Genomic DNA, 25,468 nt, shown 5'->3' with positions numbered 1-25,468 from the left:
AAAATTCAGTTATGAAGATTCATTTTACAACAGAAATTACAAAGTAAAGAAAATATGTAAGACGATGCCTCATCTGAATTATGGCCCAAATAATTAGGGTCACTTTCCTTGGCAGTAGTCTAAATGGGGTAAAGACCTAAAAACAGAAATATGAATACCCGTGTTCAGGATCCTTCAGTCAGATAAATGACACCACAAAACAGTACAAGTGTACAACTGATTCTTTAGTTGCTTAATCACAGTAAATTGAGCATGACGAAATTTAACTCATCTGAGTTAAACAACACTGAAATCTGACTGGCATTAGGTCAGCTTCCAGACAGAATGAATTTTATGGCAAATTGATTACTATACTGTAACCATAATGTATGTATTCCTGTTCCATTGTAGCACAGACTTTCTTTATGCCTGTATCTTATCTGAAATTATTTACTTCAATCTGCTGTGGAGCAGAGTTGAGTCTCTGTCCTCTTCTGTCAGCCACAGTTGCCATCAGATTCGTCTGCCCAATGCTCATCCCACACACCAGGAAAGCAGCAGTGTGCTCATCCGGAGCCTCCCTCAGGGGGCTGCAAAGAAATCCATTAAAGAGATAGTAAATTACTGTGTAAATTACAAATAGCAAAGCAAAGGACTCATTTAGTGACCAGCAGTTTTACCACAAGGCTAAGTGACAGTCTGAAGCAAAGTTGAGGAAATTATCACATTTTTACACATGATTGCTCTTTGCAAACTGTGCTTTATTGAAACATTAAATACTTGAAGTGAAAATGAAACAAGCAACAGACACAGTGAGTTTGATAACATCAGATGTGCCTTCACACAGCACTCTTCACCTGACACTCTCTGCCAAGTCACTGCTTCCAAGATGCACAAAGCTTCATCAGTCATCACACTGGAGGAATGCAGTCTCCTTCATCAGCCAGCAACATTCAGGCTGTTAGCTCAGGAAACTTCCCTCACAAATAATATTTTACCTTTTAACAGCTAATTGAGGCTTCACAAAAAGAAAATAAAAAGACTCTCAGCCGTTGTGTATTACCATGCCTTTAACCTAATATCTTTATTCATTTTTTGCCAATTCTTATTCACAGATTAATTTCAAAAGTCCATTAACTTACACAAGTGAGACAAACTGAGATGCTGCTTTGAGACTGAGATCCATGACAGGGAAGTATTTTGCCAGAAAAGGTTTCTTTGAGTCATCCAGAACTCTGACATAAGCTTTAACTGTTTTTCCAATCTCCACCTGAAACAGATATATCCAGTCATTTTGCATTCACACCACTCTTATTTATTCGCATAAAAATTTTCACTTGATTTTGTATTATACTTGTAGTAGGCTAGTGGAGTTAGAGCCCCAAGGTTAGACTAGCACTGATTTTAAACACTAATCCCTGCCAGCTGGAGTTAGTGTCAGATGAAATGAATGAACTCAGGTCCTTCAGCTGGCAAGGGCATAATTAAAACATCCAGAAATATAAACACTTCTTTTGTTTAAGGTGCACCCAAGCTGGCAAGAGCAATGAGCTGGACTTTCTTCTGTTCAGTTTTAAAGCCTGACATATGGAAAATGGCCCTGGGGCAAAACCTACTCCTAAAAGAATTGCTCACATGCACTTTAAACAGGAGGAAATGTAAATGAGCATGTCCATATAAATTAGGGATTAATATTACTATGTAAATGCAAAAGCTGAGATTTCTGCCACACAGAACACGAACAGATACCTGATACCCTGAGACCCTTATAACCTGAAGGGATAAATTTGGGAGGGAGAAACAGAGACACAGGGAGGTGTTCTCTGTTGTAGCATCTTGTCCATGTGTGATCTCTGTGCTCAGGACCAGCAGCACAGGAGTCAGGGCAGGCTGGATCAGCTCCTAATGCTGCTTCCAAGGCACTGACCTTGCCAACAACTTACACGTGAATTCCTGGATATCAGACACATGAATTTCAGCTTCAGCTGGGGCAGGGAAAGCCAGACACAGGTCTTGAATCATTACAGTCACTGATCCTGGGAGCAGAGGCTGCACCTGCAATGCCAAAAGAAAACTGCCTTATAGCACTTCTTTTGTCTCTTGTTCACAGGATAAAATTTGTATCACTTTCAGGGCAGAAGCAGTTGGATGCAGAAATCTCCAAGCTTACACAAGGAGAATCCTTCCACCGAAATAAAAATCAAGCTCTAAAATGTATGTAAAAAGTATTAAGCTACTGAGCTAGTGCAAACAGCCCCCAGGCACCAAGTGAATTACCAGCTCTTCATCTGGAACAGTCTGGCATCCTGTTACCCTCCCACCATCAGGAGAAAAAACACACAAATCCTTTAGAGCAACAAAATTTTCTTAGAGTGAAAACCAAAGCGATAAGGGGGAAAAAAAAGTGAGAACAAAAATTATGCCTGTAAAGCACTGGTATTGCTTCATGTAAGGTTTGTACTCTACTGTCACTGCTTCTCATCTCATGAGCAGCCAAAACCTGGTGGTAGATCCTGGCAAGTAAGAGGACAATTGACAGATCAGGTGTTTCTTTAATAAAACTATTATTACATTTATTTTAAAGAAAGAGAATGTTACACTTAACAGATAAAGAGAATAAAACAATGAAGAGAGAGACCTCTGGTCCCAAACACAAGCCCTCAGAACTAAGCACCCATTCCAAAGTCCCCTCTGCCAAGGCCATGCAGCCACACCTTGCTCCTCACATCAGCTCTGCAGTTCTCCTGCAACTCCCTGACCTTGTCACAGACCTCAGGACAATCCCAGCTGTTCTGCTCCCTTTGGCCAGGGAGCAGTGAAGTCGGGTGTCCTGCTGTGTGCTCTGGACTCTGAACAAGGGGAGATGGACAGGCCCCCCAGTGCACAGGAGCTCAGTGAACTCTCAGCTCTGCCCAGCAGCACCACAGGAGCCAGCAGCAGAGCAGTGGGGAAAGCTGACATTTTGTTCTGTGAGGGCACTACTCCTGTTTCTGCCTCAAAATAGAAAGGGATGTGAAGTTTTAATAAAGGTCAGCTTCCAGAACAGCAGCAGTTCCCAGAGAGGGTGGCTAACACAGGGGCTGGGTAGCAGGGCAGGGGAAGTGGCACAGGGAGGGAGCTGGAATGGAGCTCAGCTGGGCTGTGAGACCAGAGAAAGCAAACAGGGAAAAAGGCAAGCAGGGCTACTGCAACTTTTAAAACTCTTCCTGTCTCAGCAAACTCTGCTGTTCTCCTCTCCCATTATGTGCCCAGTGGCTCCCAGTATCCAGGGATATTGCACTGGTGGCCACTCTTCACTCTTCCCCTGCTACCACCCACCCATGCCCAGAGAAGCTGCTGTGTCAAAACCAGAGGGAGAGCTACAGAATTCCTCCTTGGCAGTCCCACTGAAGAGTCTGAGAATCACTGCTCCAGATAAGTTGAATTTAGTTTCTCACAAGAGTTTACTGCCAACTTATCCTCTGTCAACTTGGCTGCACTGGTACCTGCCATGGCAGCAGCCTTACAGAGCCTGCTGATTTCCCAGGCCATTCTGCTGCTTCCATGGAAAAACCCAGGGCTTGTACTGGGATGTAACCCAAGCACAGCACACAGGGCTAACAAACCTGCCAAATGTGTGTGGGGTTGCATTTTTTAAAAAATGTGTTTAATGTGGACTTCTCTCTCCTTTAATCTGACAGGCAGTTAAATCTCTTCCTACACTTCACAAAGCCTGTCTTGCTGTCACTGCTCCACTCCTGAATTCCAGACAAGACCACTGAACCTATCTCATGGACATCAGTTAAACCCATCAGGGAGACCGGACTAAAAAACTATTAAGAGTTTGAACAATATACTATGTACAAAAAACTCCTCATCTCTTCTACTTTTTTTCTCACCCCTGTGCCTAGTTGGAAAAAATATTCCCACCTCACACTTAAATCAGTTAGAGACAATTAAGATGTTCCATCAATTCTTTTGATATTCTAATTTCCACCTTAGTTATCATTATTTCACAACTTTATCAGCATTACTTTTTAAAAGACAAACCTGTAATTGATACATTTATAAAAACCACTCTTTAGAGCAACTTGTTTTGTTTCAAGTTCTTTCCTAATGAAAGCAGCAATGCAAACACAGAGTTTTATTGGTGTTCACTGCAGAATGCATTTCATATCCCAGGCCTGATGAAGTCAAACACACTTGCACTTTATTGGCATCTTCTAGTGGAAAAGTGCATTAGAAACTTCATATGGAGATCAGAATAAACTCTTTAATAAATATTCATTCACAAAACCAGGATGCAATACTGTGATTTTAAAATACCCTGAAACAACACTGTAGGATAGAAGAATTTGAAACCTTCAGAACTACTGGCCCACAGCAAATACTCCAGTATTACTTTGGAAACCAATTAATCTTATGGGTAGCTTCTGAATAATTCTGTCATGTTACTCTTTGTGGTGTGTTTGTGAAATCAGGAACATTTTACTACAAAGTTGTAATGGGTGAAGTACTTGGAACTGGCTTTTACCTTATACAGGGAACACAAGTGCATCAAAGCTGTAAAGAAACAATTTCCTGTACCTGAGACTAGAGCAGAAAGTGCCAGTGCAAAGATCCCCTGCCTGAAGCACAACCGTGACAGGCAAACACATCCAAAATGCAGCTACTGCCTCTCTATTCACACCTGCTGCAAAATGCCCAGGAGTGCTGAAGCTGCAGAACAATAACCTGGTTGGCAAAAAGGTGTAAAACCACAAAATACTGCACTCACCAAAGCAATGCCTTGAGTCTCTTCATGTGTCACTCTTACAATATTTGGCACACTGGTATTAATGAAAAAATATCCAGAACCTTGTTGGAGGAGAAGTTCTGCCTGCAAAACCAGAAAAGCATCCTGAATTAAGATTGTATCTTTCCAGTAAAGCTGTCTCCTCACACACCCCCTGTAATGTGTGATGTTTTCCTCCCTGCAGCTGGAAAGCAGCAGAGTAACTCCTCACCTGGATGTCAGGGTGGTTGTAGATGGAGAGCCCAGTGGGGCTCACTTCCACATCTTCCACAAGCATCACTTCAATGGTGGCAGGCCCTGGGAGCACAGCCTCGTGCTGCAAGAACAATGTTAGCAGTTACAGAAAGAGGCACAACACTGCCAGAGTCCTGTGTGTGCAGGGAGGATGTTTAAAGCAGGCAACCAAAGCTCAGAGCACAGGCTGAGGGATGAGATGCCCACAAGATCCAGAGGCCTCAGTCAGTCAGCACAGGGAAGGGCATCCTCAGGGCTGCTCTGTTCTGCACCCCGGCCAAGGCAGAGGACAAGGGCCCAGCACTGCAGAATCAGTGAATGATGTCTGACAAGCACAGACAGGATATTAACTCTGAGCCACGGGCCCAAGTCATACAGAATGATAAGGAAAATGCACAAAGTGTTCTAGTTCTAACTCATCTTTTCATGCTTCTTAGCAGGCCACCAAAAGAAATTCTTCCTTAAGTGTAAGTACATGAATACGGGACTAAATGCAGCTTTAATCACTCACTCATAGCAACATTAGCTCAGAAAAGGAAAAAGATTTCTAGAGGAAGTCAGTACTCTGTACCCATTTCACCTCATTAGTAGAATTATTTCCTTGATGTGGAAAGGATGTGATCTTTCCCTAATGACATAATAGGGTGTTCCACTTAAACATGGAACAACAGTCAAGACATCTTAATATCCCATCTACTAGGTTTTTGTTTGTGTTTTTGGCTGCAAGAAAGGAGAATGGGCAGGTTTGAAAGGAGAACAGAGCAGCCCATTGCTGATGTACTTGAAAAATGCACCCAGGTCACCTCATTTGAAAAAAACAACACATTCATGAGCCCACAAAGTGCAGCAGGACTAACATCTACAGAGTCCTCCGAAATTTAAACACAGAGAATAGAACTTAAGAATATGCCAGTGTTCTCTGAACTCAAGGCAAAGTTTAGAGCAGCCTCTTTACTAATTATTTCGAAAAATAAGAAAGAATATATAATACTGGTTTAACAAAGCAGAGCACAGTGAACTACAAAATTATTGTAGAACATCAAGTATCCATATTACAGCTCGATTTCTAAGAGAGAAAAAAAAAAAAAGAAACACAACCAAATATCGCAAATAACTTCAGCAGCAAAGTAACTGCGTCTCTGCGGTAATTCTCATTAAGCCATAGTCAAATTTTTCAGGGGACATACATCTGCACCATGCTTTCCCAACATGAGAAGAGTGGAAACCTCACAGAAAAGTCAAGAACCAAGTGGCAAAAAAGATCACCTCTCAAAGAATTTACTAAGCAGATGCCACACCTGGGCCAAGCTGAGAAGAACCTGGCCCACAGAGTATTTCACATTACTGGTGCCCATCTGCTACCTGCTTTGAGTTAAATCCTGTAACCGCTCATTGCATATTTAACTTTTTGCCTCAAGTATGTTTTCAAGGTACTGCATATTGTTCAAATCCACTTAAATCTTGCTAACAAGATTAAACAGACATTCCAGTTAGGAAGCAGAATATTTTAAGAGTCAGTTATTGCACATGCCAGGTTATTCCACAGGCTGAAACCTGCCCTTATATTCAGTTTACAAAAGTGACATAAACAGAAAACTGCCAGCTGTTTACACCTGCCCTCTTTGTTCATCATCATTACCTTTTACTGTTTTTCTTCCCTAGCTAAGTATTTCAGGGAGTGGCTAATGACTTGTAAAATGAGAGCCTGTGCTTATGGCTGGCATCAGGAAAAAAAAAAGAGAGCATCAGTCAGAGCCTGTCGGAATCTGTGGGTATTGGTGATTCCGAGATTGTAGAAAGTCTCTGTCTTTCTGCCCCGTTGCCAAAGAAGAAGCCATAGTTCGTCTGTGCTGGTTTCAAGGTTGTTTATTCTTGCTTATCTCTAACATGTTCTGCTGCCCTGCCGCAGGTCTGTCCTGCAGGGCAGCGTGTGGGGCTCTGCCCTCAGTGGGATGTTACAAACATTATATACCAGAAACTACGTGTACTATATTTATAATAATGTGCCAATATCTATTATCTACGTTGAACAGCGTGTCCCTAGCCTAAACCAATAGAAAAATGCCAACACCACAGTGAAACATGGAGGGCATGAAGAAGGAGGAAAAGGACAAGACACACCTAATTTTCTCTATCTTGTCCCCTCTGAACCCCTAATTTAGAAACCTAAAATTTTACTTTTGCACCTGTGTCACACTTAATTATTACTCATATCAAACACTCAGAGCTTGTAATTCATCCTGTAAGATTGAAAACTCCTCTCCATGGACAGAGATCACAGACAGTGTCTCTCGGGGCTCTGTATAGGGGGGTTCCTGACCCCTGCCAGAGTCCCAGACCTGCCAGGGCAGCCAGAGGGAAGCCCTGGATTCCCACAAGAGCCCAGACTAACACATGGTCCATATGAGGAATCAGTCAGCTTTTGCTTTGCTCATGCAGAACTTTCCCACCCAGCTCTGCAGGGGCAATAATCCATTTGCTTTCCCAGTGACAGCTGCATGAAGCACATGGCTGCTTTAATGAAGGACAAGCAGCAGAGAGTCACCAATTCATTAAAAAACCCTAAACTGAAACAAAACCAACTGAAACACTTCTCTGCAATGCCCTTGTTCAGATGGTTAAAAAACTCCCAAGGACTTGGACAAATTTGATTTGGATAGCAGCACCTAGTGCAGAGGAAAGCAGGAAAACCATGAACCAGTATCAAACCTCTGCAGAATGAACCGGACTGCACCAGGGAGCTGCCTGATTTGTACAGTACTGTGTGTGGAGGAAATAAAGCCACCAGACCACTGGGCATTGACCACAGGGAAATGGCAAATCCCCCCAGGTACTGTTACCGGTATTTGGGCTCTGGCTGCCTTCAGGTGGGGCTGCTGGAATCCAGTGGCAGTGGCAGAGATGGCAGCAGTTCCAAACGCATGGTCAACTACCACAGTTTGTAAGCTTAGAATGCAACAAAGATGAGAAATATATTCAGCTCCTCTAGGCTCATTCGCATCAGACAAGAGCTTTCTCTCTCAAGACAGGTTCTAGACATTGGACTTGGTTCCTTTTTTCTCCTCTCTTTAATAGCACACACTAAAAAGTGCACATTGATGTTAAACTGAAGTATGACTGCAGATTACAGTAATTTCTTTAATCAAGATGAGACACTGCCAAACAGATTTAATCTGGACCGTCAAACAAAGAAATGCTCATTTCAGCCCACTCATACCCTCCATTTTCTTCTGACCATTGCCCTCCTCCTTCAGAGTCAGCTCCATTGGCAGCTCCGTCTCAATACGAGCAATGGCCTTATTTGTGGATTCCCACACAATACTAAGGGAGCTGAAGTTATCACATTTCCTGCCTTGCTGGTCATAGGCAGCCAAATCCAGCACTGGATTGTGGTAATTGGAAACAGGAACCTGAAAAAGAAGGAATATTTTGAACTGAACCGATACAACCGGATTTTTTAATCATTAAAGAAAACATATGCTGAGTTCCATGAGGTTTGTACAACATCAATGCATAAGGAACGTTTGTTAAAAGGAGCCAAGTGCAAGGCATTCAGCTGTGCTCCAACAGCCCTGAGATTATCTCAGCTGGTCAGAGCATACTGCTGCTTACACCAGGTAGGTTCAAGTCCTGTATGGGCCATTTAGAGTTGGACTCCATGATCCTTATGATCCCTTCCAACTCAGAGCATTCTGTGAATCTCTGAACTCTAAGGGGGTTTTACTGGAGCATGGGTTTGGGGTTTTTTTAGCCAGTGAATTACCTTAAAAAAAAAAACAAATCCCCAAACCAACAACAACAGAATTGAACCACAGCTCAATGAAATTGTTTTTAAAATTCAAATAAATGATGACAAACAGCGCTGTTTGTTAAAGCTCAAAATTCTGGTGTTGCTTTGGTGAAATGCATTAGCAACAGCAGTGCACCAAGGTAAGCTGACACATAATGGAGACAGAAAAGCAGGTGAGCTCTGGGGTGGCTAACAATACACAGAAGTCTCCATCTCCTCTTGTTATTACATAGAAGCTCTTTAAAATGATTCATTTTAGGGAAGGAGGATGACTTTTACATTTGCCGGGGAATATTAACACAACAAAATATGGCTTACTCAGCAGACAACATGTGGCAACACCCGTTAGCAAGAAAAACAGAATAGCAAAGTTCCCTATGCCTGATAATCTACACATATCTATTGTCCATTTACTGCAGGACTCCCACAGCCTGCTCTGTGCAGGAGCCCCCAAGGGCACAGTGTGGCCACAGCACCAGTTACTGCTCCTCTTGCAGCAGCTGCCATGTTTCACACATGGAGCTCCAAACACTGATTTTTCAGCTGTAAGAACACCTTCTTCTCCTGCCACTTCCCAGGCTTACCAGTTGCTTGCTCTGCTGGAGCAAAGGGCAGGAGAGAGCAAGCTGAGGGCTGCCATAAACAGGAATCAAAGCCAGCCGGGAAGGGAGAGCACAGATGAGCTTCACGGCAGTGGGCTCAACCACTGGGAAAGGGCTGGTGACTGTGGGGCTGCTCCCAACTGTTAAGGTAATAACCTGAAAGCAGCAAATGAGGAAAGAGTTTAGTTCAGGCATGCTGTATTTCCACAGGTCTCAGTTACACTGTGATATCAGAATGAAAAGCAAAAATACAGTGCTTGTGGATTTACAGCACTATTAAGACACAGGAAGATGCAAAAGAGGGAGCACACCTCAAGAACAATTCTTTATCGCTATGAAAGTACTGTTCCTGGGAACTCTTTCCTCGGTGTTCATGTTCATGACTATCAAATTTGATTCAAACAACAAATCTCATGTAACTGAGAAAGGAAACAGCAGGTGTTCTTGCAGAGTGAGAACAGACCAGCCCAAAGGCAACATTTATAGTCACTTCAGTGTATTTAAAAACATCTTATCTTTTATTTTACATTCCTTTTTTAGCCTTCAGCAAAGTGAAGTGGATATAAAACCAGAGAAGGCTGAGGCAGCTCTGGTCACCTGCCCCATCCCCGCACGCACTGGTGCTGGGCAGAGCCACGCAGGTGTGATGTGCTGGGGACAGCCAGCCTTGCACAGACCTGCGCATCAACACCAAGGCCCGTTCCTTTGGAATCTGCACTGACAGGAACAGCTCCACTTTGCAAAGTGTCCACTGAGGAAATCAGTGGAACTTGGCAGCCCAACCAAAATGCTTAAGCCTTGCAGAATTGCAGAAGAATACTATACTGAAGCTAAAAGCTTCATGGGCTGAGGAGGGTGAATAAAGCAGGAGAAATCACTTCTGTATGTTGCAGAGAACAAAACCAAGTGGAAAATGAGCACAGTCATGCTCACCAAGGCTGCACAGAGAGTAGAGCAGTCAATTCCTGGGGCTGCCATTTGTTAGAATAAACAGAATTACACTGGAAGGTAACACAGTTAAGAGGAGCAGGTCAGACAGAGGAGTCAGCCTGCTCAGTAACCTTCTGCTCTGATCCTGTTCATGTAAAATGAACCTGCACTCATTAGGATGTTCAATGCATCCCACAACATAAGGCTTCCACAACTTGGGTTTATACTGAAAAAAAACCATCATAAACCACTTTTAATGTAATGTTGTGAAATGCTCACTCTAAGATCTGCATCAAAATGCATAAACAAGGTACTTAGCCAAATTCTTTACTGGCTCATTATAAAAGCATCTAGCTACATAACAGGCATATGGCACCATAAATCTGTCTGGAGCCAGTTCTCAGCACCTGATGGAGGGCAACAGCAAGCCCTTCTGGCACTCACCTGCTCTCCCAGGCTCCTGCACAGCACCCTAACCCGGTGCTAGTTGCTGTTTCGAGGTGTGGGAAGTTCAAGTAAAGAGGAGCCAATGCTTTCTGCATCCTCAGCAGCAACGTTCCTGAAGAACTTGGAAGGTTCTTGGACCCATGGCCTCGGTCCTCCTTCAAACAACATATCCTTAGAGAAACCCAAAGTCACTAAAGCGACTGATGGTGGATCGATAGCCTGTAATCAATTAATTAATTGAAAATTAATCATCTATGTACACTGTTTGGTTGTGCTCTGCAAAATAAGCCTCCTTCTGAATGGAACAGCTCTACTTGGATAAGACTGTGATTTCTCCCATGCAGTGGTTTGTCAGCACACTTAGTGAAAAACAGAGCTGCACCAAAAGCCACAAGGATTCTGTCCAGCTGGATTAGATTCAAAGGAAGCAACGGATCCAAAGACAAGTTTTAGCTGCATTTTAATCACATCTCTCTCATGAAGAATTACAGCAAAAGGGAGATCCTTAATATATTTTTATGAGCACTGAGAGATAGTATTCTGCTATACTTTTAAAGAAGTATTTAAAATGGATGAAATTACGTCAAATTGTACTTTCACTTGCCAGTGCTCTCTCCAGAACAATTCTGTGTGTGTAGTTATTCTCCTACACAAGTTTTACTTCAAACCTGTCTAACAAATTCTGCACTGATGTGCATCCCTGGGACAGCCTGTGCTGTTCACCACCACAGCAGTTAACCTGACATTTAGTGCACAAAAACCTTTCCAGTTTCTGTTTCACAACATCACATTACATTCATTATAAACACAAATCTGTAGTATTTGCACTAACATTTTTTCCATATTGAGGGAAAGCTATGGTGAAATACTCAAGACTTCAGCCTGCAGTCAGTGCTAGGCTTCTGCAGATGAGGCAAGAAAATAAGAAAGCAGCCTCTTCTGTATTTCCATCTACTGACCCTGGACTCAGCTTCTTTCTTATTTTCTTCACTGAACCAGCCAGTGGTGGAATGTAAACCCACCCACCTCAGTTTTTCAAACCTATTCCTTGCATAACCTGCTCCCTCTCATGTAAAGGTTCTTCAGTGCTGGATCCTGGATCTCTCCAGGAGCAGAGGAAGCAGACTCACTCTCAGCGGGAGATAAGCGGCGATGGCGATGCTGGCACTGAGGCGCACGTGCCCGTGGGTGTACACAACCACCAGCCTGGTGTACCCCTGAAATTCAGCCTTCAGTCTCACTCCACTGCAAAAATCAGCAGTTGGCCTAAGTCTTCCTGTCAGATAAATTAAAAATATACAAGAGCTTATTTGCAAAGAAATGCCCAGGCTTGTCCATCAAATTCAACACAGCTGTTTGAAGGGTGCCTACCAGAAAGATGGAGAGAACTTTTTACAAAGATATGTAGGGACAGGACAAGGGAGAATGGCATCAAACTGAAAGAGAACAGGTTTAGATAGGATACTGGGAAAGAATTCTTGGCTGAGAGAGTGGTAGGGCTCTGGCACAGGGTGCCCAGAGAAGCTGTGGCTACCCCTGGATCCCTAAAAGTGGCCAAGGCCAGGCTGGACAAGCCTTGGAGCAGCCTGGGACAGGTGAAATGTGTCCTTGCCCATTGCAGAGGGTGGGGCTGGAAGAACTTTTAAGGTCTCTCCAACTCAAACCATTCTGCATAAAAAAGCAAATCTATCCTCAAAATAAAACTACTCGGTTCCCCTCCCCTCTGAGGTTGGCAGTTCTGTGGGGATACTGTACAGAACTATGAATCAGTGATTTAAGGGAAAAGGGTGACTTGGGAGAGGTGTGACCTGTCACCAATTTAACTTCCAAACCAGGGAGGGAGTTAAAGCACCTTCAAGTGGGCTGAACACGCCAGGGTTCTCCAGCTCCACCCCCAGCTCCAGCTGAGCAGTCGCTCAGGGGGACCAGCTCGCCCCTGTCCACGCTGGTCCGGCCACTGATCCTCAGGGGCAGCTCCAGCACCTGCCCCACGTGTGCCTCCACCTGGCAGGAAGTGAACTCCATGGCGCTGGGCTCGCTCACGTACACCTGCAGGGAAGGAACAGGGACAGGCTGGGTCACTGCTCTGCTCCACGCCAGCCCAAGCCCACAGCAGCTTGGTGAGCTTCCCTTTTACTGCTGCTCCTGTCATTCTCTCTTCTGCTTTACTGACTTTGAAGTGTGGACTGTTGTGTGCTATCGCCAGGGGGTATCATCACCACCTGGGAGAGGTTTAGCGTCCATTAAAGAATCTACCTCAGACCAGAGATTTCATAGCAATCACAGCTTTTATTTGCAGGATCTTAACTACTTAAGTTAAGGATCTTAAGTTAAGGTCTTGTGTTAGGATCTTAACTACTTAATCTTCTGCAAATGGCTTCAGGATACCAAACTGTATGAGACAGAATTAAAGCTGTAATCTGTGTGTATTAACTACTCCTAAAACTACTACTACTAAAAACTGAGGTCAGTAAACAGAACTCTGAAGAGCTGTTCCACACAGAAAGCAGCTCCTAACACAGGAAAAAAAGCATTCAAAAATAACCTATTCAGATTGTGCAATACACTGCTCTGAAAGCTCGCATGGTCAGAAGGTTTCTTGCTGTCTTCAGGCTTTGACTTATGTTTGAGGATAAGAAGTTTAAGCTGAAAAAATCTTCCTCCCTGTGTCTCCAGCTGGTAACTGTTGCGCTGCTAAAAAGCAGCATCTCAGGCTGTTCAGAGAATTATTTCAGAGCGAGTGTGTAAGCTAAATTCTGAACAGATTTTAATTAATGTCACACCCCTCCCTTTGGGGCCACCCGATGTACTGTTCCTGCATTCTCCTCACTCCAAACCACACACACTGACCACAATGACCTAAGAACAGGGGATGGTCTACAGAGACACCACAAAATCCCTCTTGGGAGCTATGTTTTTTATTGCCATTTTCTCCTAATTTTCCCAAATTACTGTTTTTTCTTGGCCAACTCGGGTATTTGCAGTCTGTCTGCAGCATGGTGCTCAGTTCAGGTACTTCTCCAGACAGAAATTTCCTTGTACATCCCGATAACAACTGTCACCCTTTGGTATCAAGGGAGAACACCCACCTATCACCCTACAGAATGAATTTTTAGTTTGGCTTGTCTGCCTAGATGGCCAGGCCAGGAGTTAATTACCATTTCCTTCTTGCACTTAAAACTTCCAGCAGGAAAAAAGGCTTGCCAAGGAAATCAGGAAGGGGCAAAAATGGGAGTCAAGTTAATGCACTGAACAGGGTTGGATTCCCTAAAGCACAAAGTGAAACAAATCACTTAACCTGCCACAGGGCAGGAAATGGAAGGGGATTGCCTATGGCATTCTCAGTGCCTTTGCTGTTTCCAAAAGCCACATTCAAGAACAATCACTGAACAATGAATCTCTTGCCTTCATTTCGCCATACAGCAGCGGATTCCGCACGTCGAACGCCTGAATAATGCTGACCCCAGCATCGCTCCCCGTGCTCAGTACTCCTTTGACTGTCACTGTGGCTACTGCCTGGTTAGAACAGGACCAGCTGAAGTTGCCACTTCCACCCTGAGTCTGAAATACAGAGGGAAAAATCTTTCAAATATTTAATCAAGTACATGGTTTTCACATTCCACAGCTTTGGATATCTTGTGTGAAAACCAGGAATGCACTGAGAATAGGACATACAAATAAAATAACACCTCAGAACTTAATAGGCAATAGAGAGATGAGAAGATTTCTACCTTTCATTTTAATTTCAGCTTCTTTCACACACCAAAACAAATGTCAAATATTCCATCACAGTAAAACACAGGTGAACACTGGAGCCATTTTAAAATGTGTATTGTTTTAATTTCTTTAACTTCCTCAGCATTTCCTTTAACCTTTTTCATAATTAAAAATGAACAAGGTGATAAATCTTCTCTAGAGGGACAGTGCGGAAAACAAACAAATCTAAATTATGCAGGAGCTTAACTAGTAATTTTTACCAGGGAAAGAGAAAAAAAAGAAAATGAAGAGGAGGGTCATTTCCCTTCTTCCTTTCTCAGAGCACATGCACAATCTGATTACAGAAGGACACAGACAAATAAACAGGCAGAGGTGTGTTACAGGAGATGCATGGGATGTGGTGAGAAAGGCTGAAAGAATCCAAGGGCTCAGCATATTTGTAAAGGTGTTTCAGCTGAAACAGGGAGATGAGCAGAAAACATAAAACAGAAATACCCAATTCTTAATAACTATGAAGACTCAGGTCCCTGCCATAAACCCCAGACGCCTCACTACACTTTCTGTCTCTGACAGTCAGTATGCACTGAGGAGAGGAAGGGTAAAGCAGCTTCCCATGCAGCTTCACCATTAGCCAGAGCCTGGCAGGGAGCTCCACACTGCTACCTGGGAGCAGTGCCCTCCCCAGGAACCTCCAGGTGCCCACCTCGCACAGCTGCACTGCACCTCTCATGCGTGCGCCGAAGGAGGGCAACAGGAACCATCTCATTGGCACAAGTATGAACACAGCAACCCCCAACAAACCAGATAGCTGCCAAAGGAAAACCTGCCAGGCATTCTGGTACCTTCTGGAGCGAGTTACTTCAGCTATAAACAGAATTTGGCTAGATCCAAAAATCCCTTTCAATTTATTTTCAGAAAAACTTTATTCACCCATTTGAAATAGCCTGACTGAAGCTATGCAGTGGGAGGCAAACTCTGATGGAGAGGCAGGAACAGTTGAGCTGTGTGTATGCTGTTGACCAGTTGTATTGTGGAATCTAGAGACCAGAAGAAAGGTCTCAGTTTCAGCAAAATTTAAATCTTGGGAGAAAAAGGTTTCTATGTTTTTATAGAAAAACATCAGAGTAAAGTAAGAACAGCGAGAAAATTATTGCAGTACCATGAAGGAATGTTCTCTAGTGAAATACTTCATTATATATGCAAGATAAGGTGAGAACAGAACCGTGAAAGAGGTAGGAAACAAAACCACATTTCCTTTCCTTTACTGGGAAAACTCCAGCAGAATTATGACGTACTGCAAATGCAGATTTAGTACTAAGAATTTTTACCACACTCTGCTGGTGTGGTCAGGAATAGCATGAAGTAAACCAAACTAATCCCACAGAACAGACAAGTAGAGTTATGCAGGGCTTAACTCAGTGTAGCTGCCCTTAGACTTACACTGGAGAATGCAATTTAATCCTGTGAGATTGATTCTCTCCATGGAGTCACTGAATCAGAAAGGCTGTAAAAGACCTCTGAGATTATCAAGTCCACCACTGTCTTCAGGTCCCATACCCCATAATTTTTGAGCCCTTCAGGGATGGTGACTCCACCACTGCCCTGGGCAGCCTGTGCCATGGCTTGACAACTCTTCCTGTGAAAAAAACTTTGTCTAATATCCAATCTAAACATGAGGATGTTTCCTCTCATCCTATCCCTTGTTACCTGGGAGAAGAGCCTGGCACCAAGTGTCCTGCTGCCTATTTGCATATAGTTTACTTAACACAGATCCGACACTGAGCACTACTTTATGCCAAAAGGGAGAGGTAGGAGTTGTGCATCCAACACCTGAGTGCAGGGTCTGGGTATCACTGGCCTGGGATAAGAGTCTGGGCTGAGAAAGCACAACTTTCTTTTCCCTACTTGGACTGGAGATACTGGATACTGGCATACAAACCATTTGCTTCATGAAGCAAAAGGAATAACCGACAACTTGGGAGCAAACGCACACCTAGTAAACATGGAAATCATCCCTTCTGTAAATAAGCTGTGGCCTTTGCCTCCCTGGAACTTTGTATTAGGAGCACAAGGCGTGTGGCCAGTGAGGAATACTGATGTCCAAGGCTGGCAAAGTGATGCTAATTAAACTTGTCATGCCCTTCTTTGTAGTCACTTCACACTCCCATTCGTATTTCCCATCCTTGCCAGCAAAGGGCAGCCTCTAATGATTGCTGTGGATCTTTGCATATGGGATGCTCCTGGAATTCCCAACCATTCCAGGCATAGGTGTGTGGTGCATGCATGAGGGAGAGAGGAAGGGAAGACAAGAGGTAGAAGTCAGTGGGATTTTATGTTTGTTGGTTTCTTGGTGCTTTTTTAAAACTGTATATTAACTCCTGTAACTAACGTCCCATGAAGTTCCTCCAAGTTACATTTTGGATGCCACTGTGCCTGAAGTATCCACAGTCAGCCCTAGCTCAGTGGTGTCAGGCCTCAGTGCGCCTGCCCGAGTTACACACCCAGCAGCTGGGTACTTCTTTGGCATACCTGGATGGTGTACTGGTAGGCTCCTGCTTTTGGCTGACAAGGAAACATCAGAATGCTGGGTACAAGCAATATTGGAACATAGATCTCCACATCCTGCTGGTTTCTCACTGGAACTGGTAAGGTATGAACACCTCCATCCTGCAAAGTGCAAAACCACGGTGTTATAAATGGCACCGCAGAGCTTCCCAGAGTTAATGTTTAGTCCTTAGGTACAGACATGTCCTTGAAAACACCTCAGAGAGGAAGGAAAACTATTTAGGACCACTTATGAACAGAGCTCCTAGTGAGCAAATAGCTCCTGGCAGCAAGGTGTGCCACTGTACTAAATGAGCGCTGATGTTATGAAGATCCAGGTGCCCACATTAATTTAAAAGGCAAGAAAAAAGATAGTCTTTCATTGCTCCTATTTTGAGACCTCCCTTGGAGAACCAATCTGGAGGCTCAACACCTATATTTACTCTTTGCTCATCCCACTGTGTACAAAATTCAGCCTGAAAGCGCCCTTGCTCAGCCCTCCCTCCCAAACATTGGCCTTCACAGCTCTGCTGTCACTGCAGTGCTACGACCCTCTGGCACAACACAGTGTTGCTGCAGTTCTGAGGGAAGAACAACTCTCAAGGGATGCTCTTCCACTGAAGAGAACATCTCTGACACAGAAAATGACTGAGGTGTATCACATTGAAGGAGCTATTAAATCCTGCTCAAGGAATCACTAAATTGATTTTACAGCAAATGGGTTCAAGTGTTTAATTTTCAAGCAAAAGCAATTCACTTCCACACCACGTGCCCTAGTTAGCCATACATTCAGCAGCCTGCCCAACCAGCAGAAAGTTAATGAATATTAATTTGGAGAAATGTGCAGGCTGATACATTTGGCAAATTGTCATTCCAGAGTTTAAGGTCACTTACCAATTGATAGCAAACTTCCCCGATGTAACTGACTGCAGAACAAGGTCAGGGTATGAGTGATGATCCTACCACAATAAAGTGTAAAATTCCCTCAGCCTTGTGAGAGGCCCCTTGCCCAGCACAAGGATCTGCCCCAAGAAAAGAAATCAGTGCCGTGTACCACTGCCCTAACAGGAGTTTGCCACATGCTCGGGAGCAAAATCCCACAGTCTTTAATTTAAGCAAATCCTCTTTTGACTCAACTGACAGTTTTCATGAAGAAAGGATTTTAGAATTTGGTTCTTAATCTGTTCAAAGACAGCTCAGACCCACGTAATTCTTAGGTTTCCTTTTGCTAGGAAGTCACTACTGCACAGCTCAATTAATTTTAGGCCTGCCAGTGAAGCAGAGGAGTTTTCACAAAGACACACCTGGTCAACTACTGATGTCAGTGCAGCATCAATTGTGGTCTGACCTGCCTTTACAGCCATCACATAATGATAGGACCCATTCAGAGAGGACTGCAGCACCTCAAAGTGTTCTCCGGACAGCTCTGTAGTAATTCGGATATTCTAAAACCAAAACATGAAACAGAAATTGCCACAGGTACTGACGTCAGTGGAGGACAGAAAGCCCTAAACATACAACAAGAAGTCAGTAAGCAAACTGTTTAATAACACAGTTCAAAGACACACTGCTGAAACTGATTAGAACCCTCCCTGTGGAAGTTTCAGTCTTTCAGTAAGATTTTACCTTTAGAGACATTAACTACACAGAAAGTTTCTTTTTTAAATTTCATGTTAAATGTAATTTAACATGAAAGTACCTATATTTATACCACTAAGTAGTTCATATTTTACAGTATTTTTCTAATTTTTTCCTTCTTCAACACAAAAGAACACATGAATATACTGTCTCAAAGGCAGACTACTAAGCTCTAGCTCAAACTCAGATCTGTATCCCAAAAAGCAATTATGGGGAAATAAAATAATATTCCCCTAGATCAAATACTCTCAAAAGCAGTAATTCAATAAAATTTTTCTTGTTGCAACTGAATTATCTAAATTTCGTTTCCTCTGCAGTTTAAGAACTATGTGTATTTGGTACCTAGTATATAGAATTAAGGAAGAAGCTCTTCCCTGTGAGGGTGGGCAGGCCCTGGCACAGGTGCCCAGAGCAGCTGTGGCTGCCCCTGGATCCCCGGCAGTGTCCAAGACCAGGCTGGGCACTGGGGCTGGGAGCAGCCTGGCACAGTGGAAGGTGTCCCTGCCCATGGCAGGGGTGGCACTGGGTGATTTCAGGTTGCTCCAAGCCCCATCCAACCTGAAAGACATTGCCCAAGTTCCATTTTTTTTTCTACAGCACTTCAGACTCCAATAACTTCACATGAATCACCCAGAGTGCTTTGTTTTTAAAAAGTAACAACAACAAAACAAATGAAAAAATGAAGAGGCAAGAAACAACAAGCTTTGCACTGTCCTGTCTCAATGTAAATAAGAAATCACTCAATTCCAAAGCAAGTCAGGATTTAGGAGACAGTCACAGAAAAGTATCTAAACATTTCAACTTACATCAGATAAATACACCTTATTGCTTGATTTATCATACATGTCAACTGTAATTTCATAAAGTCTGCCCGTTTCCAGGACCCATCTGTCACCTGGATGAACTGTAAATCCTGCAAAACAGGAAATATTGAACAGCACAAAACAACAGCCTCTTTATCTAATGGAGAAAAGCATTTTGCTTCTGGTACCCACACTCTGCAGATGAACATTCATTATTTTAAACTGCTGACTACAGAGATAAAAGAAAGTACATAAAACCTATTTCACATTGAGCTACTTTTATGAATAAAATTCCTTTTCTGTGAAAGCTAACATTGAACGGAAGCGTGGAGATACAGCATGAAAATCACAGAAACAAGGCCAGAAATTGCATTATTCAATCAGAAGACTGCAGCAGTACCAACCCAAATATGCAGGAGCTACCACACAGACAGTGCTGCTGGGCAGCCAGGACACACCCTGCGTGCGGATACCTGCGGCTCAGTCAAGGAACACATGGTTCAGCACAAGCCAAGAGCAGCATTCTCCTGGCACTCCTCAAGCCTCTGTGGCTATTCTAAAGCTAAGTGTGCACTGCAAATAAACATTCTCCCCACTTCACTGCAGGACAGCGAGCACTTTGGAGAGATCTCACTAGAGAATATAAGGACTGAAATGTAAACATTAAATAAAGCCCCATACATTTCTACAGTGACTGAGGGGAACAGACATGATTTAAGTGATCTTTTGCCAACTTAATTTGGTAAAGCATTCCAAGGCATCAGACAGCTGTGCTGAGACTGAATTCACAGCAGTGCTGCTTTCCACAGCTCCTGATTTCCAGACTCGACACAAATGAGGATAACTTGATCCTTCCGTGTTGCCAAGGGTGGAAAGCTTGTCTCCTGCCACAGAGTGGTGGCTGGAGAAGCGTTCCCAAGAAAGGATACTCTTGTGCACCAGGATGAGGTTGGTTTGGCCCTGCTGCAATGTAGTCACAGTGGATGTTGCCTGGTCCAGCTTGGCAAATGGTGGGGAGGGATGTCCCTTGGGATGGAGGATGTTGTTCTGGAGCTGCAGCTCCTACTGCTCTGATGGCATTGCTGTTTCTGGACGTGAAACAAAACATAGGAAACAATAAAAGCAGGTGTGGCAGTGGCTATCTGCTGCTAATTATTGCTGATTACTTTTTACTGATGCCTAGTGCACATACGAAATCAATACTTCTAGTGGCTTGTAAAAATAGCACTTCTGTCCTGACATCACACGCACAAAACGAGTTTCTTGGCAAATTGTATGTCTGTGAAACTGCAATTCCCAACTAATGTCATCTCAGTATTTCGACCTAACATTCAAGTGATTTCCAGCTTCAAACGAAATAAAAAGACAGAAGGGAAAAAAGGAGAGAAAACTCAAGGCACTGCATTTTGAAATGGGCATAAAGCCAGATAACCCACATTTATAAAGGCTTCACTTTGTGGAGCAAATCCATTTGCCAATAAAACATTTTCTGTTAGAAAAGTTACTAATCTAAATTTGATTTAAGCAAGAAAGTCAGTCAATTCCTTAGTGACTGTCAACAACTAAAATCACAGTGTTAGCTCTCATTTTAAGTTACCCTTGTCTCCACATCCTTGACAAATCTGCAAGAGTATATTCTTAAGAGTCACAATTTTTTTGACAGAAAGAACTAAACAGCTCTATCACTGTGTGCCTTAGGAAAACAGTATTAAACATTAACATAGTAGTTTAAACACAATTAAAAATTTCTCAGCTGTTAAAAATTCACACAAAGCATTAAAAAATAAAAATAAATGAGAATAGAACAAACCTGTGATCTTCCATTGCCTCTGTTTCTGAACTCTGTACTGAATTGATGTTCCCACCAGAAGATAAATGTCATATGTTGGATTTAAAAATATGTTTTCCAGAATAAGCAATCTGACTTCTGAAGGCTGTACATTCTGTTGATAGAGGGGAAAAAAAAAAAACAAAAAAACCCACATTAAAAAGAGCTCATTTGTTTAAAACAGACCATGAAGCAGGAATTTAGAATCTAGAAGTGTAAACCATTATTTGCTGTAATTTTATTTTTATTATTTGGCTCTTTAGTTTCATCTTGACTTTTGTCACAACAAAATGCAAGGGACAGTGAATGGTACAGAGATCTGCTCTGTGCACACAGTGCAAGAATGAAGAAAAAATTCATGTCGATATGAAGATCATTTTGGAGACTATAGAAAAACAGATGCTCATTCACACATTCAGAAATACGTCCTCCCCTCTGACATCCAGAAATCTTACCTTATAGATGCTTTCCTGAAGTCTTGCCTTTAATTTAGAACTCTCTGTTTTTATTCCAGACACCAGAATGGTATCTCCTTGCTTGGCAACTATTTCCATTTCCAATATATAGGAAGGTGGGATGTAAGTGGATTCTAAGAACTTGAGAATACTGAAAGGTGAATCACAAAGTGAACAGAAAATTGTTAACCAACCTTTGTTTACCCACAGAGAAACACCACCAGCATCTACTCCCAGCCACTTCCATTTTTAAGCCGATTTAAGATACTTGCCTGGGACCAGATATCCCAATTTTACTCATTCTTTGAGGTATCTGCAGCTAACTTCTGTGAAAGGTAAGTTTGTCTGAAGCTTGCTTGTGAGCTATCACAAGACTGCACATGTTGTCTACAATTACCTCTCCAGTTTGTTCAGTAGGTGAGACTGCAAAAACCCTCTATATTGTAAAAGAACTGATGTGCAAGACCCAAAGCTTATGTTTATAAAAGCAATAGCTCAACAAACCCAGAATGCAACTCTGACCTCCCTCAAGAAGCCAGGACGTATTTAACAAATGACTATGAAAATAGTCTGCAAGCAGAAAACCTGTAGTAACTGTTAGAAATTTCAGTGAAAAGTGGCAAAAGAGAGGGAAGGAATTTGCCATGAACGGGCAAATGACAGGAAATTTTGGAAAGAGGAGCATATTTCACATGGTGTCACCTTCTGTATGCACATGATCTGCCTGGCTTCATGTTCACGTTCAGAGAAAAACCAGTGGAGCCATATGGAGAACAGTTATGGATATTAACATATTCCTGACAATTTATGATTTATTTTGCAAAGCTGTACCACTTGTAGAACATTTCTATGGTATCATAGTTATGCTAACAGTAGAGAATATATCAATATTAGTTTGGTTAAAATCACATCAGCAAATAGTTATACTGACAAAAAAAGCTCCATATGTACCAGGACTTGGGATATCCAGTCCCACTAAGCTATTCATTCTGGCTCTCACTTGTACCTGCAGCTTCAGGTGTATTATGGGCTTAGCAGGCTTTCCCCAGCCAATGCTGCTTCTGTAAGGCTGCAAAATTAGTTTGTGTTTGCCCAGGAGCAAAGTCTTGCTGGCTCCCCCCATCCCACCTGCAGCGTATTTGGAGTGTCAGGTGGAGGATGGAAGTCGGCTGTTAACCATTCTGCTCTGTAGGAGAACTGGTTTCCCCACAAGGAATCCTCCTATTTCAACACCAGAACTAAGTGTCCACTGACACCTGAAACTCTTAAGGCTCAGAGAGCTCCTTTCTGAAATGGAAAGTGACTTTTTTCCCTTCAAAAGCGAAAAATAAAACTCTGCTGAAATCCTGAGATAACAATCTTACTGGTAAATCTTCCTTCTGCATGAGATGTTTCAGAAAGATAACAACTGCATCTGTTTATTTCTAATTATGGCATCGGAGCTACCAGAGCTGCTCACTAACACTATCAGTTAAATTAAACAGAGAACAAAGTGCCCAGGCTGCTGAGTAGGTTAAAAAAACCCAAACTGAAACAACTGACCCTTAACATTATCATTTTAGGCACCAGTTCAGTAAACTGGCTAGATGTGGGGAAGTATTTTTTACGCATCAGACTGAACCAACTTTTGAGACCAAAGGAAATTACTTTACCGTAGAGTGTTGTGGGAATCTGAGAAGCCATCAGGCTCTGGGTCCTTCACCAATGTCCAATCAAACACCAACCCTGCCAAAGTGCTGAAAGTGTTTCCTACAAATCAAACAACCAGATTAAAATATAAACAGAGAACGAGCATAGAGTCTTCCTGGAACATAAACCATGACCTATTTCCCTGGGAAATTTCTCTATTTTATCCCTACAAGAAGAACCATGAAGTACCCTTGAATCTGCACAACACCAAGCCACAAATCCAGCACTGCACATAGGACAAAAACAAATTTACTTTTCATTATTAACATATCACCATATTACCATACTTCACCTGACATTCACAGTTTACAAACACAGGTGGGATGGGCACAGTAACCAAAACAGTTAATTCCACCTTTTATAGCCGCTTGACACATTATTTCCCTTCAGTAGCTGTTCTAAAACTCCCTTGCTTGGAGTGTTGTGTGTGCACAAAACTTGATTGTTGTAAGCATGGAATTCATATCAGATCATGGCTCTTTTTCTGATGCTACAAAAAGCAGAAGTTTTCTGCTCCTATTAAATAACAAATGCATTCACAAATGCACTGACTCTTGTAAGCCTAAATGGTGTGTCCCAGAAGTGTTTGTGTAGTAGTTAAACAGATTGAGCAATAAGTGGTTGGTCTCAAACATCACCTCGGAACCTCCTGTCAGATACCTGACTGTTCACAAAAACATCCTTTTGCAAAATTCTTTAGACTACTTCAGCTCAAAAGAAAAAAAGGAACAGACAACTTCACCAGGTATGATCCAGAGAAACTCCTTAAAATTCTCCACTTGGCTTCAAACAATCAACAGTGTGACAAATAAAGCTAGTGCATGTATCAGACAGTTAGAACTTTCAATATCTATTTAATTTCCTACAAGCAGATCTCTTACCTTCTGAATCCAAAGCATGAATTTTGAGCTCCAGCGGTGAATCCTCAAGGTAGAGCTCTCTTGTTGTGGACACAACTTGAATGCCATGAATTAAATCAACGATGGCATCACAGCGAAGCACTTGTCCAGTCACTTGAAGAGACATCAGAAAGAGCACAAGAAAGCACAACACTGGATGTGCTCATCAAGAACAATGATAAGTTAAGATGCACCTCAAATTTAGCCAGTGACACAAGGCACTGACACTGAAGGAACCGAAACTTGGTCATGACCTTCATGAAGAAACTCATGGTCAAACAGTGACTCAGAAAGCAAGAAAAACAGTTCCCTTCCTCACTGAACTGCAGAATAAATCTGCAGAAACTCTGATCTCCATTTACACTGACAGGTACAGGTGCTGCCTGGGAGTGCTTATGCAGAGTTGCTACAGTGCTCTCATGTCCCAGAGATGACTTTTACCAAGAGACAATAAACGCCCATAAACTCCTTCAGTTAGTGACTGCACAGCATTTAATTGGCCATCCAGCTTTGCCTCTCTCTCACTATAAAAACTAACCAGGTATATTGTATGACAGACACAAAAGCAACTTCCAGCTTTTCAAATACTAAGTATCTGAATTTGCGCTAGTCATTTTTATTAAACACTTTTTTATATTTCAATCACCCCCTCTATTGGTGGATTTTTGGGGGTGGGGGTTTTAAGAATTACATTTTTTCCTGGGTGTATCATTAAAGTAATTAACACTTATCTGAGGCAAACAGAAGTTAAAACTTTTTACTTTTCCACGGCGATGGAAAGCCTAAAAGACTGTGCATAGGAAGTGAAATGCGCCTGTGCAGCTCCAGATCTCAGCTTTGCTGGCGGAGCACGGCAGGACGGGCACGAGAAGCAGCGGTTAGCTCAGACTCACGTGTGTCCTCGGCAGAGATGATGGTGGTGAGGCGCGTGGGCTGCGAGGAGCGCGCCTGGACCAGCGCTCTCTGCGAGCAGAGGCAGCCGGCCGGCCCCAGCGGTTCGATGCTCGCCGCCTCCGGCCGCGTGGACGACCTGCGGGTGGGGAGCTGTCAGCACACGGATCCCAGCAATTCACCCGGCACCTGCTGCGTGCCCAGCCGCTGCCTTTGGGAAGAGCGGATGGCAGCAGCTCCTCAAGGAC

The 25,468-nt window shown here is 43.0% G+C and overlaps 1 pseudogene; it reads right to left on the bottom strand.

Annotated features, from left to right (window-relative positions):
- The window catches only part of LOC140680550 (nuclear pore membrane glycoprotein 210-like), a 42,942-nt pseudogene that overhangs the window by 2,595 nt on the left and 14,879 nt on the right, over positions 1 to 25,468 (bottom strand).

Source organism: Taeniopygia guttata, chromosome 25 (assembly GCF_048771995.1).
Source record: "Taeniopygia guttata chromosome 25, bTaeGut7.mat, whole genome shotgun sequence".
NCBI classification, from domain to species: Eukaryota; Metazoa; Chordata; class Aves; order Passeriformes; family Estrildidae; genus Taeniopygia; species Taeniopygia guttata.
Note: the sequence above shows the minus strand (reverse complement) of the source record. Positions and strands in the feature narration are given on the sequence as shown.